The sequence below is a fragment of the Sminthopsis crassicaudata genome, chromosome 2 (genome assembly GCF_048593235.1).
Source record: "Sminthopsis crassicaudata isolate SCR6 chromosome 2, ASM4859323v1, whole genome shotgun sequence".
NCBI classification, from domain to species: Eukaryota; Metazoa; Chordata; class Mammalia; order Dasyuromorphia; family Dasyuridae; genus Sminthopsis; species Sminthopsis crassicaudata.
The window spans coordinates 138,243,003-138,262,588 of NC_133618.1; the positions used below are offsets into that span (position 1 = coordinate 138,243,003).

At 32.7% G+C, this 19,586-nt stretch overlaps 1 protein-coding gene across 15 annotated transcripts in view; it reads left to right on the forward strand.

Moving 5' to 3' along the window:
- The window catches only part of CSGALNACT1 (chondroitin sulfate N-acetylgalactosaminyltransferase 1), a 395,383-nt gene that overhangs the window by 159,683 nt on the left and 216,114 nt on the right, over positions 1–19,586 (forward strand). For 13 of the 15 annotated variants that reach the window (XM_074287440.1, XM_074287428.1, XM_074287425.1 and 10 more), the window contains one exon: positions 3,428–3,522. The gene's annotated coding sequence lies outside the window, so the exon portion shown is untranslated. Of the gene's footprint in view, positions 1–2,908; positions 2,928–3,427; positions 3,523–18,118; positions 18,141–19,586 lie in introns of those variants that run through there. The other 2 variants (XM_074287436.1, XM_074287426.1) reach the window with 2 other exon arrangements.

The window sequence follows — 19,586 nt, forward strand, 5'->3', positions numbered from 1 at the left end:
TCATCAGGAATTCTTTAAAGTCCTCTGTTTCATTAGATATCCATTTTCCCCCTGAAGGATTATATTCAGTTTTTTTCCCTGAGGCAATTGGGATTAAGTTACTTACCCAAAGTCACAGCTAGGAAGTGTTAAGTGTCTGAGGCCAGATTTGAACTGACTTCAGGGCTGATGCTCTAACCACTGCACCACTAGCTGCCCCTATTATATTCAGTTTTGCTGATGATTCTTGGTTGTAATCTTAACACTTTTGCCTCTTGGAATAATATATTATAAGCCCTCAATGCCTTTAATGCAGAATTTGCTATATCTTATGTGATCCTGATTTGGCTCCATGATACCTGAATTGATTCTTTCTTTTTATTTGCAATATTTTCTCCTTGGCCTGGGAACTCTGGAATTTGGCTATAAATATTGCTGGGAGTTTTCATTTTAGGAACTCTTTTAGTAGATGATTGGTGGATTCTTTCAGTTTCTATTTCAGCTCTAGTTCCAGGACATCAGGGCAATTTTCCTATATAATTTCTTAAAATTATGCTTTTGTGGCTCTTTTTTTTTTATCGTGCTTTAAGATAGTCCAATAATTTTAAAATTATCTCTCCTTAATCTTTTCTAGGTTAGTTTTTATCAATGAGATATTTCACATTTTATTCTATTTCTTCATTTTTTTGACTTTCTTTTATTGTTTCTTGATTTTTCATGAAGTTTTTAGCTTCCAGTCTTCAGTGAACTTTTGTATCTCTTTTCCAATTTGACCATTTTTCCTTTTTAAGGATCTTGTCAAGAGTTCTTTTCTGTTTCCTGGACACAGATGCAGAAGAGAGACCATATAAGTATTCTTTAAACTCCTAGCAGTAAGTAAAAGAGGAGTGGATGTGGAATAAGCAAAAATATGTGAGAGGAGTAGTGTTCTATCTTGGAGACAAGTGCTACTGTGGGGATGATGAGATGAAATCTACCTCTTCATCATTGATTGATCCTATGCTTTTAGGGTCACATCATTTTCTCCTGGAGCTACAAGACTCCTACTTTAAAATGATGCTCTCTTAGAAGAAGGGGGTCATTGTGTTGTCTTCCTGGCTTCTTTTAGTACCTTGTATTATGGTCTTGGCTAGTGCCAAGAAGTTTTTGGAACTGATGGAGTGTTCAGTGGTTACAAGGGTGGTGAGTGTTCTCATCCTCAAAAATCCAGATTATATTGTTGCTGGTGATGACACATTTGAGCAGGTAGGTCTCAACTGTAAAATAAATGTGGTATATGGAGGATTTTTCTATTCCTTAGTGACAGCTAGGTGGTACAATGGACAGAGTACCAGGTCTGGAGTCAGAAAGACTCATCTTTGTGAGTTCAAATCTCATCTCAGACATTTACTAGCTGGGTAAAGTTTCTTAACTGTGTTTGACTCAGTTTTGTTTATCTGTAAAATGGGCTGGTGAAGGAAAAGGCAAACCACTCTGATATCTTTGCCAAGAAAATCCCAAATGGGGTCATGAAGAATCAGACATGATTGAAAAACAAAACAAGAACAGTAAGACAAACAAAGGCTACATCTCTTCATTTATTCAGTGTTTATAACTCAAGACTTAGTATTAAAAACCAAGTTAAGCTGCCTAGTGCACACAATCAATAGATTTTTATTAAATACCTGCTATATCTCAGATACAGTACAAAAAGCTGCTGTGTTACTCTTAGATATAGGCCTGGGTAAGAAGTTGATCCAACAGAAAAATAATGAAACTAATTACTAGCTTTTCTGGGCTCATTCTTTGTCCTGACTCTGGTACCATTGATGCTTGTATGCTGTTTTTTCTTTACTTTTATCTATGAAATAGAAATAATAAAACTTGTTTTTCTTATATCCCAGAGACAAGGTTGATAATTATTAAAGCCCATTGGAATGAAGGCCATATGTTTATCCTGTTTGTAGTGCTAAACTGGAAATCATGAAGACTCACGTTCAAATCTATCTGAGGCAATTTACTATCTGTGCAACACTGGGTTACCCACTTAATCTCCCTCACCCTCAATTTTTTCATCTACCAAATAGGGACAATAATAGCTCCTGCCTCATAGGATTATTGTGAGGATCAACTCACAGAATGTAAATAAAAAGCTTTGCAATAATAATTATCCTTAAATATATTTGATAAGGAGCTTTATTAACATTCCACCAATATGAAGAGTATAACCACAATGGCTATCTTCTAGCTATATAAAATTGCAAAAAGAATCATATGCTTCTGTATCAATGTGGTTGATATTTTTGAGTATAAAAGTGAGTCAATTTATTCAACAAATATTTGTATATAGACATTAGAATACCTATCTTGCATGAAGGAGGCACTAGACTCAGCAGTGAGGATATACCTTTCAGGATTTAATTAGTGAAGGATTATGTTATTTTAAACAATCTGATAGATACTACTGCATAGTAGGTCTGCACCCGTGCTATTTTCCCCCTTCTATCTGTTAGTAAGAGATTAGTGGGACTGTTTCTGCTTGAGGAGCCTGTAGCCAGATTCCCCAAATGGCTTCAGCTTCAGCACCATCCTTGTGAGAGACTGCCTCTTGAAAGCGGTACAACTCCTGTGTAAGAGCAGTGGGTAGGGCGACTCCAGCCTTCCCTGGGAGCCGATGCTTAGAGCATATTGAAAAGCTGTCTTCAGCCCGGCCCTGCTGGCTTGAACAACCCAGTTCACTGTTTCTGTAGCACAGTGGGGTCTTTGATGCACTAGAAAGAGCTGGTTTTTTTTTTTTTTTTTCTTCCTTCAACACCACTGGTTCAATTTGAAGCTGGTAGATTCCTTCTTTCCCTCAGGGAGAACTTATGTGAGGATTTTCTATGTTTTAACATCTTATTTCGTGAAACCATTTATAATTGTTTGCTGTTCAGCAAAGAGAGAAGCTGAACATGATCCTTTCATAGCAGGTCAGTGTCTTCACTCCTATACTGAAATGTTGCTTCAGAGAACACCGTACCCTCCCAGGGCAAAGCACCGTTAGGGAGAGTGGACAGCTGCAGCCCCTGAAACACTTTTTTCAATTCCCTTTTTTTTTTTTTAAAGTATATTTTTACTCATCGTTGCTTGTGTGGATACTTAAACTTAATATTAAGAGTCTTTCTCTTGTTCTTGTTTCATTACTAACCTACTGCTCTTCAGTTATTAAAACAGAGAGGGGAAAAGGTGATTGACTGTTGCCCCAGAACTAATCTACTTTTCTTTATCTGTTCTTCTTTCTCCCTTTCTTCTATTTCCCGCCTCCCCCTCTCTTCCTTTCACTCCCTCTTGGCAAATAATTATATTTTAACTTAAAACATTTACTTCCTCATTTGTTTTTAATCTTGCCACATACTTTTTAAAAAATCTTGCCTGAGTTTTGGTTGTACAAAGCATAGCAATCGTTTCCCCATTTGTTTTTGTATTTTAGGTTACTTTAGATTTCAAGGGGGAACAATTAAGATGCTTTTTACCTAGAAGAGGAATGATGCTGTTTCATCCTGATGACTTTTTTCCTATTCTGAGGTAAGTGAAGTTGTGCATCATTAATTTCTTTTGAAATAAATCTGTGAAGGATTCAGATTACTTTTATTGATATTTAATAGTAGACATATATGTGCATACATATATATATAGTATGAAATTTCATTTTATGTCCATCATTAACATCAATTTTATTTTGATCAATAATAAATTATTATTTCATAATGCAAATGATTTTTTCAGAGTACAAAAGTCATTTGATAACAATCTTTTATCTACTTAGTGTAGAGAAAATATGCATTTACTTACTAGGCATGCATTAAGTTTTATGATCTTTTAAGAACTTGTCACTTCTCAGTTTCTGTCTATTAACTCTTAAGAACCTATTTAAAGACTTTATTTAGTGAAAGAGAAAGAGCATTTGTCTTTCCTTCAGAATTCTGGGGGAAAACAATTAGACTTTCTAAAAAAAGTTCCATCTTTGGAAGAATAAGAAAATATGGCTTCATTTATGTTAAGAATTGATTATATAAGTGCAAAGACTTAGAGAAACAAGCAGCCTTCTCTTGATATTGTTTATTAAAAAGACAGATAACATGGTGGACACACTTTTTTCTTTAGGATTCCTTAAGGACTAACTTTATCTTTAGTATGGTTCATTTTCTTGGTTTTAGTTTCAGAACATCCCTTGTGACATTGCTCTTGAACTGTTCCCATCACCAGCTGCCTTTAAGAACCAACTCTTTGCTCTCATATTGCAGTCTATTTGCACTATGCTATTATTTTTTTAAACTGAGGGCTCCATTAAGTTTGTGAAATCTAAAAATGGGTAAATGAGAAGCTGGATATCTGATTCTCTTCTTCAAATCCTGCTGCAGCATATATAAATATCTTTCCCCCTCTGTTTCCCTCTTCAAACAACTGAGCAGAGATGAAAATAGATAAGCTCAGTCCACATACCTTTCAGGAAGTACCTTATTTCCATTTTAACAAATCCCAGTAGAGATTTAGTGCATGATTTTACATTTTTTCCTCATCCTTTTTATCACTTAGAATAAGATGAAAGAGCATTATCTGAAAGCATTTATTATTATTATTCATTCATGGAATATCTCACACTTCATACTTAGAATGCAGTGAAGTATGTACTTCTAACAAGGATGCATTTGAATCATTAATCATGGAAAGAAATAACTCAGATAAAAGTCACTTTTGCAAATAATTGCAACTGATTATGATTGCCCATTATGATTAATACTCTAGAGGTAAAAAGTAGGTAAGAAAGGTTTGGTGTCAACACAGGGAGTGGATGTAACTATGCTTGATGGGTTTGGGTCTGGGCTTGGTTAATAGAGTTTGAAAGTATTTTGGAAGATAAAAGAAAGAGAATTCTCTTTAGATGACCTTAATCAAATGCAATTACTAAAAAAATTGAAATAGTATATATGCATATTTATGTAACTTATGCTGCATGAAATCTATGCTTCCTTCATTGGGGATAGTCTCTGTGGGTATTGCTATCAACATCTCCATACCTCATTTTTATATGCTTCTTGTCCATATCTTTCTTTACGTCTTCCACAGAGCTTCCTTTTAAACATTCTTATGGTTCTTTAAAACCTGGTGGATATTTGTGTAGTGGGAAAGAAAGAATATTTGTTTTAGAGCAGACTTTGGAGCAGACTCATTGGTATTGTGAACTCCTAGTGTGGAAAATCACTGAAACAATGCAGATTTGCATCTGTTCTGCAAATTACAGAGTTGTCTAGGGCAGTAGGAACTTAGTAACTTTCTCATTCACATAGTCAATGTGTCTTCTGGTAAGGCTTAAACCAGATGCTTCCTGACCCCATGCTCTTACCTCCTATATTTTTGAAACTATCTACTCTCTTCTCCCAACTTACAAATAAAGAAACTGAAGTTTATGAAGTTTAAATGACTTGCCTAAGATCACAGGTAGTGTTAAAGGTAGTATTTGAATCCAGATCTTCTGTCCCCAGAATCTGTATACTTTCTATCATACTATCATGATTGTTAATCAAAAGTCACAATTCTACAAGATTCTATAGTATCTTGATTTATTACAAGAGAAATTCCCATGCATGTGGGAATTCTTTGTACCAACAAGCCCACTATGTAGACAATGCCTTGAATATTTGAGGTTACAACAAAAAGACTTTGAACACTATGTAAAAATGAACTTTCATTTTAATAATGTATCACAATTCATGGCACATTGACATTTCATAAGTATTTGTATTCATATTATTTATTACTATTACTATTATTATTGTTATTGTGACACTAATAGAAAGTAAACTATTTTTTTTTATTTAGAATTTTTTTCCACAGTATATATGCATGAGCAATTTTTTTATAACATTAGCCCTTGTATTCATTTTTTCCAAATTATCACCCCCCTCTCTCCACTCCCTCCCCCCGATGACAGGCAATCCCATACATTTTACATGTGTTACAATATAACCTAGATAGAATATATGTGTGTAAATACCATTTTCTTGTTGCACATTAAGTATTAGATTCCGAAGGTATAAGTAACCTGGGTAGATAGACAATAGTGCTAACAATTTACATTCAACTTCCCAGTGTTCCTTCTCTGGGTGTAGTTATTTCTGTCCATCATTGATCAACTGGAAGTGAGTTGGATCTTCTTTATGTTGAAGATATCCACTTCCATCAGAATACATCCTCATACAGCATTGAAGTGTATAGTGATCTTCTGGTTCTATTCATTTCACTCAGCATCAGTTGATGTAAGTCTCTCCAAGTCTCTCTGTATTCCTCCTGCTGGTCATTTCTTACAGAGCAATAATATTCCATAACATTCATATACCATAATTTACCTGACCATTCTCCAATTGATGGACATCCATTCATCTTCCAGTTTCTAGCCACTATGAAAAGGGCTGCCACAAACATTTTGGCACATACAGGTCCCTTTCCGCTCTTTAGTATTTCTTTGGGATATAAGCCCAATAACAGCAATGCTGGGTCAAAGGATATGCACAGTTTGATAACTTTTTGGGCATAGTTCCAGATTGCTCTCCAGAATGGCTGGATTCTAGAAAGTAAACTATTACAGATACTTGATGTGAAGTGTGTGGCTAGCAGAAGTATAGATGTATATATTAAAACATACTGTGTTATGATTTGATATGATTTGTTATTTAGGGCAACTAGGTGGTGCAGTGGATAGTGTATCTTTAGTCAAGTAGACTCTGTGATAAGTCTCAAATCTAGCCTCAGATACTTATTAGTTGGGTGACCCTGAACAAGTCATTTAACTTTGTATATCTCAGTTTCTTCATCTGCAAAGTTAGTTTGAGAGAGAAATGGCAAACCATTTTAATTTGGGTTGAGAGATCAGGAAAAGCTTTATGGTAAAGATGGCATAGACTGGTAGAGAAGAATATTTCAGGTACAAAAAAGGAGGATAGAAGAATAACTAATTTAGAGGGTTAAGAAATGTACTCTTACAGATTTTCTTAACGATAATATTATACAAATTACATAATATAATATTATAATATGAAATAACATAATTATTCCATTATACATAATATTATACACACTGCATGATAATATTGCACATTATATTGCCTATTATGATTTAGATGGTCTTTGAGGGTCTTTGCCTTGGAAACCAAATGGCATAAAATGGCAACACAATAACTTTTCACTCTGTCTTCTTTTGGTTTAACAGAAAACTAAGCCAGGTGAATTTTTTTTACAGTGTGGATTTTTAAAAATCTCTTCTCAGCAAAAAGAGAATTTAGACTCAGTTTACTTTATTGTTATTGTTTAATCATTTCAGTTGTTTAAAACTCTTTATGACCCCATTTGAGATGTTCTTGGCAAAGATGCTGACGTATTTTGTCATTTTCTTCTTCAGCTCATTTTACAGGTGAGGAAACTGAGGCAAAAGGTTAAATGTCTTGCTTAGGATCTGAGGGAGTTTCAATTTTGGTTATTCCAGGATTTCAAAGACTACTCCTGAATCATACAGAATTAGTTTTTCTGTGGATTAAGATTATTCTAGGGAGTAGTCAGGAACTTAATATTATATGCCATATGTCTGGTAATTTGGTAGTCCTTGGCTCAAATTTAAAGTATTATTGATTGACACAATTTGTCCTTTAAATAATTTTTTTTTCTTTTCTTCCTTTTTCTTCCTTTTGGCTTAGCTTTTTACAATTCCTTTGCCTTATTGATTCATAACTGGAAACTGAACAAAATGACTTGTATATAAATACTTTAGTTTGCTATATATCTTAGGATGTCTCTGGGAATGCCTATCATTTTTCATCTTTTTAAACATTTTTTTCCTCTTTTACACAAAATATTTGAGAGGGCTCAGTTCTCATTGTATGTTAAATTATTAATATCCTGTGTAAGGTCCCAATAAGGCAATCTCACAGTTGCACAACCTTTTTCCTGCTGTCCATCAATCTGATGATGGCCACATCTGTTAAGAATGGAAATTTCAGTTTATATTGAAAAGCTTCTGACCTTACTTTTGGAAAGGAGAGAGATAATTGACTTATTTAAAAATTTTTCAAATTGTTGAAAATTTTCAAGAGGATTTAAAAAAAAATTTAGTCCCTCATCTTCCCAAATCATGAGCTTAATTTTTCTTTAAAAGTCAGATTTATCTTAAAATTACATTGGACAGGACAATATGTAATCAATGCAATAGAATAGATTTATTTCAGGAATAAAGGGGAAGACGAAAACAGAGTACAGTGAGAATGATTTAAGTCTTATTCGAAGGCCATTGATAAAATTTTAGGACATAAAATTGGAGAGATGTATACATCTATCAACAAGCTATCTTTTTTTTTTCATTTGATAAGGTTTTAGAAAAAAAGTAAAGATAGAAAAGACTATGAATATAGCAACTGGTATGTATTTGTGATGTAATGAAATTTGATGGAATCTTCCTTCAAAATTGTTTTTGTTTGCTAAACTTTCTTTCATAGTGGGAAAAACTGTTGAAAAATTTTGGCAATTGTTAAAATTTAGTTGGGGCAGATATATGGCTCAGTGGATAAAGTGCCAGGCTTGAAGTCAATAAGATTCAGCTTCCTGAATTCAAATCTGGCTTTAGACACTTATTGTTTGAGCCTGGGCAAGTCACTTAATCCTGTTTGTTTCAATTAATTAATCTGTAAAAGTAAGCTAGGGAAGGAAATGGCAAGCTACTCTAATGTTTTTCCCCCCAAACCCCAAATGGGATCATGAAAAGTTGGACATGATTAAAAATGGCTGTAACAACAACAAAAATTTAGTATCCATTTTATCAGGTTGAGCTTCCACCTAGGTTTACTGTTATCATGTATATCTGCTCTGTTCAGATTTTTAAAATCCCTTTTAATTTTTAATGAGCCTAATTTAAAAAAAGTAATAAATATTATGGAAAGAAGATATATAATTGGTTTGGGATCTTAAGATTTCCTTTATAATATTGTTTTTATATTTATTGTTAAAATCTTATTCAGAATAAAAAACACCTTTCTCGGTTTTTCTTCAGAAATATTAATGCTTGTCTTAGACTATTTATATGAAATTTCCTTAAAATTTCTTTCAGAATCTATAAGCAGAAAGGACTGTTTCTGTTACATGTGATAGAAAGAATGACTGATTTTATTATTTGTATTTGATTGTTTATAAGGGGCTAGATGCTTCCATTAGCCCAAGAATGCACTCTTTTCTTGTCCAAATCACTAAACGGTATCCTAGTGCTCTGAGAAAAATATAATTTCTTCCCCTCTCATTTAAAAAAATTAATTAAAATTTTTAGTTCTAGACTCCATTTTTCCTTTCCTCATTATTCTCTACCCATCCCGAGATGGTAAGCAGTCAGATAGAGGTATACATATGCAGTTGTGTAAAACATTCCATATTAGTGATTTTGTATAAAAAGACTTGAATATAAGAAAGAAGTGAAAGAAAGGAAGTGAAAAATAGCAGTCTTTATTCAGAGAATATCAATTCTTTCTTTGGAGGCAGATACCATACTTCATTATTAGTCCTTTAGGATTGTTTTGGATTATTGTATTCATGGGAATAGCTAAGTCATTTACAATTCTTCAATGAGCAGTATTGCTTTTGCTGTATATAATGTTCTCCTGGTTCTATTTACTTGATTATGCATCAGTTCATATAAATCTTTCTAGGTTTTTCTAAAGTGATCCTGGTTGTCTTTTCCTATAACACAATAATATTACAATCATACACCCCAGTTTGTTTAGCCATTCTCCAATTGATGGGCATTTCTTTGATTTCCAATTCTTAGCCAACACAAAAAGAGCTGCTATAAATATTTTTGAACAAATACATCCTTTTCTCTTTGGAGAGGATTTCTTTGGGATATGGGCCTACTGATGTTGGAGAATACAGTTTCAAAGTTTTCACAAGGAGGAGCTTTTTAGACTCACGAGATGTGATCACTTATCTAACAACATTTCAAAGGGAAATTAAAATGGAATTTATATTGGGTAACTTCCAGAGCATGTTAGATAATGGTAGCAAAGCAAAGAACTGATAAAACAGTTGTAAGTTTGAAATAAAAAAGTGATAAAAATTGGAGAAAAAGAGAAGAGGGAAGGAGGCTATGTAATTATTGGCTAAGGCAGGCTGACATGTCTCTACTCTTCTAGTGAAACTGCTCTCACATAATGTCACCTTTTGCCATATCCCCCATATCCAGTGATTTTCCTTCTCAATATTCTCGACCTTTGGTATTTCTTTTACTTTGCTGATTACCACTTCTCTCTTTCCTTTGTTCTCTTTTCTTCCTCCTCTTATTCTCTTCCCTTTCCTCTCATTTCTCTTTCACTTTTCTTTCACTAAATTCTCTCTCCTAGTGATCTTATTCATATTCTGGATGTTACTGATCATCTTTACTCAACAGTTTCTTTTTTAACCTTATGTGTAGGCCAGGTATTTCAAGTATTTCATGGCTACAACCATGTGTTACTGTTTTCCTATTAATAGCCTGCCTTCATTACCAGCAAAGTTTCTGGCAATAAATAGGTTTCTTATGTTGACTTCACACACAAATCCAAATCTTAAAAATGACAGTAAATTGCATTGTGAAGATGGAGCCCATTTATCTAATAATGGTTGTGAATGTTGAGAGCATGAGTTGTGACTTAGTTCCAAAATACTTTTATTTTTTAAAATTGTTCTGTGCATATAATATTTATACATGTTGTTTCTTGTTAGAATGTAAATACCTCGAGGATAGGAATTATTTCACTTCTGTATGTATCCATAGAACTCTGTTCAGTGTCTGGTGATTAATAATTGTTTGTGGATCAATTGGTGTATCATAGAAGAATATGAATTACAAATTTATTTCTTTTCTGCTGGAATTTTTATGGCTCCCAGAGAATTTTTTTTCTTCCTCTGGAATCAAAGATGAGATTCAGATTATGGGTGAGAAGATGAAGGGATTGTGATTCAGTAAGCGAAATGAAGCAGTGTAAAATAATGGGAAAGACTCTAGATTTGGAGTAAAAGATTTGGGGTCAAATCCCAGCTCTGACACTTTCTAGCTTTGTGACTTTAGGCCTCTATATTAGAGTATCTCTAAGGTCCTTCCTACCACTAAACATATCAAAAATATTGAGATCATGGAAACCCAGATGTAGATATTGTTGAAACATTTAAGCTTACCACTTACACTATTCCCATGTAACAAGTTCCAAGGAAAAGAGCAAAAGGGTGAATCAGACTCAAAGACCAACCATAGAATTTATACTATGTGATCCCAAACACAAATATTTGTAGCAAAGAAAAAACAAAATCTTCAAATGTAGCCTTAAGTAGCACGTACCTTTCTTCTGATCTGAATTATGGCAGAAAGTCAATGGGAACCATGGCAGAATTTGAGAGCTAGTTTCAGGCTGGCATATAATTGAGTTTCATTTTTGTTCATACATGTGTGTTTGTTTTTTACAAAGTACTCCTTTTTTCCTCAATAAGATTTTATTTTTCCAGTTACCCATAGAGATAATTTTCAACATCAATTTTTATACTATTTTGAGTTCCAAATTTTTTTCTCCTTCCCTCTTTACCTTTCCCCCTTCCCAAGATTTGATCAAGCAATCTAATATGCTATACATGTACAATCATTTTAAACATATTTTCATATGGTTATATTGTAAAAGAAAAATCAGTGTTTGTATGTTTTCCCATTTGACTATTACTTCTTAATCTTGCCCATTGCGACTTGGGCCAGTGACATCCCTCATTGTGTTTTATGGCATTTCCAATAACCATAGATTGGTTTAAATTATTTAACTCATGTTTTAGTGATTAGAATACAAGGCTGTAAACACCAGAACTACTACTATACTCATCTATTTTGCAAAGGTGGAAAACTTTATTTTTATTGGGGCTTGAGCTTTACATATTTGTACGGCTACAGTTTCTCAGAAACTTTATAAAGGCACATAAGCCCTCTTTGATCCCTGCACAAGTCATAGAAGACTCTGAAATCTTCTTTTGTTGTTGTTATTGAGGGTTTTTTGAATTTTATTTTTTCTTTGTAGTAATTTACTTTTCCAATTACATGTAAAGATAGTTTTCAATATTAATTTTTGTAAGATTTTGAGTTTCAGATGTTTTGTTCCTCTCTCCTTTACCCCCTCCTTCTCCAAGACAGCAAGCAGTCTGATATAAGTTACACCTGTATAATAATTTAATACATATTTCCATATTTGTCATGTAGTGAAAGAAAAATTAGAACAAAAAGAAAAAAATGAGAAAAAAAGACAAATAAAAAAGGTGAAAACAGCATGTTTTTATCTGCATTCAGTCTTCATAGTTCTATCTTTGAATATGGATGGCATTTTTCATCCTAAATCTATTGGAATTGTTAGATCACTGCATTATCAAGAAGAGATAAGTCTATCAAAGATGATCATCACATAAACTTGCTATTATTACTGTGTATAATGTTCTCTTGGTTCTGCTCACTTTACTTAGCATCATTTCATATAAGTCTTTCCAGACTTTTTTGAGATCACGCTGCTCATCCTTTCTTATAGAAAAATAATATTTCATTATATTCATATACCATAACTTATTTAGCCATTCCCCAACTGATGGGCATCTACTCATTCCATTTCCAATTCCTTGCTACCACAAACATTTTTGCACATGTGGGTCCTTTTTCCTCTTTTATGATCTCTTTGGGATACAGACCCAGTAGTGACACTGTTGAATCAAACAGCCCTTTGGGCAAAGTTCCAAATTGCTCTCCAGAACGGTTGCATTAGTGTCCTAATTTCTCCATATCCCCTCCAACATTTATTATTATCTTTTTCCTGTCATCTTAGCCAATTTGATAGGTGTGAGACAGTACCACAGGATTGTCTTAATTTTCATTTATCAGTAGCAATTTAGAACATTTTTAATATGACTATAATTGACTTTAAGTTCTTTATTTGAAAATTGTTTGTTCATATTTTTTGACCAGTTATCAATTGGGAATGACTTATATTCTTATAAATTTGACTCAGTTCTCTATATCTTTTAGAAGTGAGACCTTTATCAAAAAACACAGGATGTAAAAATTGTTATCCAACTTTCTGCTTCCCTTCTAATCTTGGTTGTGTTGGTTTTGTTTGTGCAAGAACTTTTTAATTTAATGTAATCAAAATAATCCATTTTGAATTTTATAATGTTCTCTTTTTCTTGTTTGGTCATAAATTCCTCCCTTCTCCAAAGATCTGACAAGTAAACTATCCCTTTCTCTCCTAATTTGCATATAGTATCACCCTTTATGTAAAATCGAAAATCTATTTTGACCTTATTTTGCTATTGTTGGCTATGAGATGTTAGTCTTTGCCTAGTTTCTGCTATATTATTTTCTAGTTTTACAGCAATTTTTGTCAAATAGTGAATTCTTATCCCAGAAGCTGAAGTCTTTGGGTTTATCAAATAGTAGATTACTATGGTCATTGACTATGGGAATCTGAAATCTTAAGTAATCATCATTTCAGTAGATGAAAGGCATTATCATTTAAAAAAAAAAAAGAAACCAAAATTATGTATTCAATAACATTCATTAACATCATTAATGGCATTTTCTCCAAAAATCTTGAGAAATTTAAAACTTGAAAGTTTATACTGAAGAATATAATATCAACTAGAGAGAAGATGGTTACTAGAGTAGTAATGAGCTATAGAAAACAGATCCTTGAAAGTAAAGTCAGAAGAAACATAATTGTGTAAACACGGGCTAATTACTTAACCTCTCTGTGTCAGCTTCCTCATCTGTGAAATGGGGAACTGTAGTATTTATGTCATATAGCTGTTGTGAAGATCAAATGAATTTACATATGTACTTTACAAACATTAAATGATATGTTAATACTAATGATTATGGATATTATCAAGGCCTCATTTTCTTTTCCCTTATACAATAGGAAATATTTCCCTATTATACCTAAGATAGATAAGAATCTAATATAGTCATCATAGTATCATCACTCACAGAGTCATTTGGGGGAACTCACTTTCACTGAGAATCCCTTCTCATCCTGGATTCTAAACAGTATCTTTTCCTCCTCCATAAAAGTGGTGAATATTTTTGGCAAGCACATAGCTTCCTGTTTTACATCTCTCCTGAGGTTGATTATCAGAGGATCACTGAGCTGAGTTACCGTAAGTTCTGTTATAACTCAACATATTTGTTCTTAAAAGTTACTGAGCTATGCAAAACCACATAATAAGAACCACAGGTTTTTTATGAGGAAAATGAGGTTAGGGAGACACTATTAAAAATTTCACCAGTGAAACATTAAAAAGATAGGAACAAAAAATAGTAGGATAGTTTTAAACATGTTAATTGATTAACAAATATACAAATATTATAATAAATAGTATCAATAACCTTGGACTTTTGCATGGCCTGTGTCTAACTTTCCAAAATAAGATCATGCTAGGTGAGAGGGTAGTCGTAGTTGCACAGATTGGGGGGTGAATAGGGACAACCAGTAATTTTCCACCCAAGATCCTCCTGCATCAGGAGATAAATAATAAATATGAAACTTTACCTTCAAAAAGACCTGAAATTTGCTTGTAGAAATGTGGTTGGAAGATTTGCAGCTTATGGGTATTAAAGAATTGTATAGCTTTCGGTGTTCTTGTTGTTTCTGGATAAAATTTTGCATAAGCAGATTCAAAATTTCTGTTATACTCCAATCTTTCCCTAATATGTCATTTATGTTGGAACAAATTTTCACTTTCAAGACAAACCAATTATAGAATTGACTGAATTTTTGTTGTTACATCTTCTCTAATAATCTTTTTGCAAAAAAGTCTTTAAGGCAGTGTTTTATTCTACTGAGTGATATGATTTTTCATTATCAGTACCAAAAAAAACCCATAATGGAATTTTTAAATTATTTACATATTTAGTCAATTGTAAAATATTAAAGATGTGGTCCACTGTTAAATCATATTTGCAAAAGCTTTTGTTTCCAACTGATATCCTATTTGATCATGTCCTCAATTATGATCCTCAAAGATCTTGCACCGGTAGGAGAGTAGGCATATAGGTAAATAATTGTTTGTATTTTCTTGGTCCCTTTTTTGGGAGGAATAATAAGTTCTTGAATTTTCTGATTTTACTATTTTGTCTTCCTTTAGATATCTTTTAAATAATTCCCTTAAAACCCTCACAATTGTATCTCTATCCTTTGCCATGGATCCCTTTTTCATATATTTGATTCAATGTAGCTGCTGTTCTTGTTTTTGTGTTTTTGGTACCATTTCTGTTTTTATTATAACTGGGATACACACTGGGGTCCTAATGTGCTGGTTCTATTATCTTTGAGGGAGAAATTTTTTTCCTAATAATTAAATTTTTTCCCCTTTTTTTCTACTGTTTTTCATCTCTCTCCACTTTTCTTTCTTGAATGTTTTTGGGATGACTCTGCTTAATTGGATAGCATGTCAAGCTTCCTTTAAACTGGTTTTAATCCTTCACTGCTTCTCTCTGTTTTGAGACAATATTGTCCATCATCTAATCCTGCCAGATTTTGTAGATGAGTTTATAATCTGTTCTATTGTTGTTTTTGGTAGCCATTGCTCTTAATTTGACAAATAAGTCAAATGTTTGTTGACTAACATCCTTTGTGTACACTTTTGCTATCCTTATTGTACTAGCTGATTTACATTAGTTTAATTTGAATAAAATTATTAAAATTATAATTGACATTTTTGTTCATTTATTATATTAAATTTTTAAATAGATATAAGGATAACTTTTCTTAGCTGTGCATCATATCTTTTAATCATTGCTATACTTCTTGATTGTTATAAATTTTGATATTAGTTGATTCAAGAATAATTAGCATATTTATAGTATGGCTTTTCCTATGTTATAAAATGTAGTCATTTATTTTTTGTGATATATTTTAATCTTTACAATGTCTGAGTTTAATAAATTCTTTTTAAAAAGAAAACCAAAGTATTCATAATATAGAGAGGCATACGGCCTCTATAATCTATAAATCTGAAACCTCTCTTATTTTTTTCTCCTGAATCATTCTCATATATTTCTCTTTATATTCATCTTTTCTCATTTGATTTGATTTGGAGAGTGTGATCAAGTTCTTTGGATTTCTCTGTTACTTTGTTTTAAGTAAGTAGTGTTAGTAGATTATTTTCATGGAAAATAATTCTCATCATTATGGAGATTGCATCAACTTTAGTACTCACACTTGAGCAGTGCCCTCTGTAGCTTCAGTACCTCTGACTGGAGGACTGGATTGTGGAGAAAATAACTCCTCTCAAAGCTCTCATTTAAAGAGGGTACAGAAAACTCATTTCTCAACCATTCCCTACCAGCTTTACTCCTGGATTTGATTCTACCATCATCATGGTCCCTGGCTGCATACTTTTCTTTTTTTTTTTTTTAATCTCCCCCTCTACTTTTTAACTTCCTTTTGTATGTTTTCTTCCCTCATTAGATTGTAACTTCCTTGAAGACAAAAATGTTTTTATTTTTCTTATTTATATTACTAGCACTTAGGGTAGTGCCTAATATGTAGGCATTTAATAAATTTTTATTATATGATCATTTTGCAAAGTTTATCATTTGAACTGTAATACATTATGACCTACTACCCCACAAAATAATATGCCATGGAGCTTTTAGCCTTATGATCAAACCTACTCTGCTGACTTCTTTATTTGCTCCTCCAAAGAGTACCTGTAAATTATCTTTTTATTTAGTTATGATTTTTTACTTCTTTCTGTTTTTGTTTATAGTAAGAACTTTTTTTAGTATTCTTTTTAAAAGTTTTTACTTCCAAATTCTTTTCTTCCCTTCTGCTCCTGTCCATCCATTGAGAAGGCAAACAATATGATATCCATTAAGATACCCATATTGAAGTCATGTAAAAAATTTATTTTAACCATGTTGCAAAAAAACTCAAGAAAAATGAAGAAAATGAAAACAATATGCTTTGATCTGCATATAAAGTTCTTCAGGTTTTTTTCTCAGGAGGTAGAAAATATTTTCCATCATGAATCTTTTGAAACTGTTTTACATCATTATATTGATCAGAGTATCAAGTCTTTCATAGTTGATTATTATTTATGATATTGCTGTTATCATGTACAATTTTCTTTTGGTTCTGTTACCTCACTTTGAATCAGTTCATTTAAATCCAGGTTTTTCTGAAACCCTTCTGTACATAATTTCTTATAACAGAATAGCATTCTATAACAATCATGTCCTATAACATGTTGAACCTTATTGATATACATCTCCTCAATTTCTAGTTTTTTGCTATTACAAAAAGAATTGCAATAAATAACTCACAAGACTGAGGATAATTTGTTGTTTTTCTTTTTTTCATAGATAGCCATTGTAAAAAATGTTTCATAATCAACTAGCCAGCCTAATGGTGATGTGCCTCTTTTTGTTTAGTCAGATTGAGCCTTAGAAAACTGATTCAATTCATTCCTGGGGCCATGACAGAAATATTTCCAACATGGTAAAACATGTAAAACATGGACATAATGGCATAGCCCTTGGAAAGCCAGGTTACTTCCTTGCTACAATGGGACATTGAAGTAAAACTTTTGTGTATGATATACTATATGCATAATTAAATTATACCGTCCTACATGGCTTATTAGATCGACTTACCTTATTACATCAATTTGGTTGTTAGTTTCAACCTATCTCTACTCTAGGTTAGCCTCTAAAACTGAATCTTGTAGATACTGTTTTCTATGCTGATGCCCTGCTACAGTTTGTTCAGGTTCAGGTGGAAAGTCCTTGATATTAACAAGTCCTCAAGTTAGGTGCTTGCTCTCCTGGAATATACTCTGTCATCACTTCATATATCCTGTTCTCCCTAGATCTTCTTTGCTATGAGTTAGTTTCTCTAAGGGCTTTTCTTGCTTTTTAGACTTATATTTTAAGATTTCTTATTTCTATTATTTTTCCAACTCATGCCTAAAATAATATTTTCTGGATCTTGTCTTTTTGGATTTTTCTTTTCTTGCCCAATATATACTATTTAAATAAAATGAGATTATTTAATTTCAGATTCTTTCTTCTTTCATCACCTATGTTTTCCCAAATCCTTCCATTTCCTCCAAATCAGGTACGTACGATTACTATTTTTAGTAGTACATACTACTTTTGCTTATCAGTCAATTCCAGTTCCTTTCTGAAATTAACATTCTGAAGACCCACTTTTACATTAAAATGCTTAACATAACTTTTAATATATTGCAGTGGTTTGTAAATTTTTTTCTCACTGTGATGCTTAATTGAACATAAAAATTATAGACCTTAGGACTGGAAGACACCTTAAGGATTGAGTTTAGCTCCCTCATTCTTTTAAAAAAAATTTATTCCCCCCCATTTACAGAAAGAATAATTTTTAACATTTAAAATGTTTTATGTTTCAGTTCCACATTCTCTCTCTCTCTCTCTCTCTCTCTCTCTCTCTCTCTCTCTCTCTCTTTCTTTCTCTCTCTCTCTCTCTTTCTCTCTCTCTCTCTCTCTCTCTCTCTCTCTCTCTCTCTCTCTCTCTCTCTCTCTCTCTCTCTCTCTCTCTCTTTTTCTCCCCCCCTCCCTGAGACAGTAAGTAAGCGTATATAGATTATACATCTATGATCATGTAAAACATTTCTATATTAGTCATTTTATGCAAGAGACTTGACCAAAAGAAAGTGAAAAATAATGAGCTTCAGTCTATATTCAGACAACATCAGTTCTTTTTCTGGAAGTGGATAACATTTTTCATCATGAGTACTTGGGAATTGTTTTAGATCATTATATTTATCAGAATAATTAAATATTTTCATTACAATATTGCTATTACTATGTACAATGTTACTTTTGGTTCTGGTTACTTCACTTTGTATCAATTCATATAAGTCTTATGAGGTTTTTTGAAATCATCCTGTTCATCATTTTTTTTAATAGTACAATAATATTCCATTGTAATCATATATCATAACTTGTTCAACCATTTCCCATTTGATGGACATCAGCTTAATTCCCAATTCCTTATCACCACAAAAAAAACTACTATAAATATTCTGTACATGTAGGCCCTTTTACTTTTTCCTTTGATCTTTTTGGGATACAGACCAAGCAGTGGTATTATTGCATCAAAAGATATGTACAGCTTGAGCATAGCTCCAAATTGCTTGCTACAATGATTTGATCAATTCACAATTCTACCTACAGTGCATTAGTGTCCCAGTTTTCTTACATGCTGTCCAGCATTTATCATTTTCCTTTTTTAAAAATCATTTTAGCCAGTCTGATAGGTATGAGATGGGTACCTCAGTAACTCCTTCATTCTCAAGTGGGATTACTGAGGACAGAGAGGTTGTGACTTGTTCAAGATCATATAAGCTGCTGGGGAGAAGGGGGGTTAAATCTTAGCTGCCTGATTCCAAATCTAGTTACTTCTTACTATTCCACATAAGTAGCTACACTTCCTAAAGATCTGGAAAGAGAAACATCAAAGTTCTTTTCAAAAAACAAAAAATTATAAAATTCCCATATAACAAAGTTTATTTTTATTTTCTTG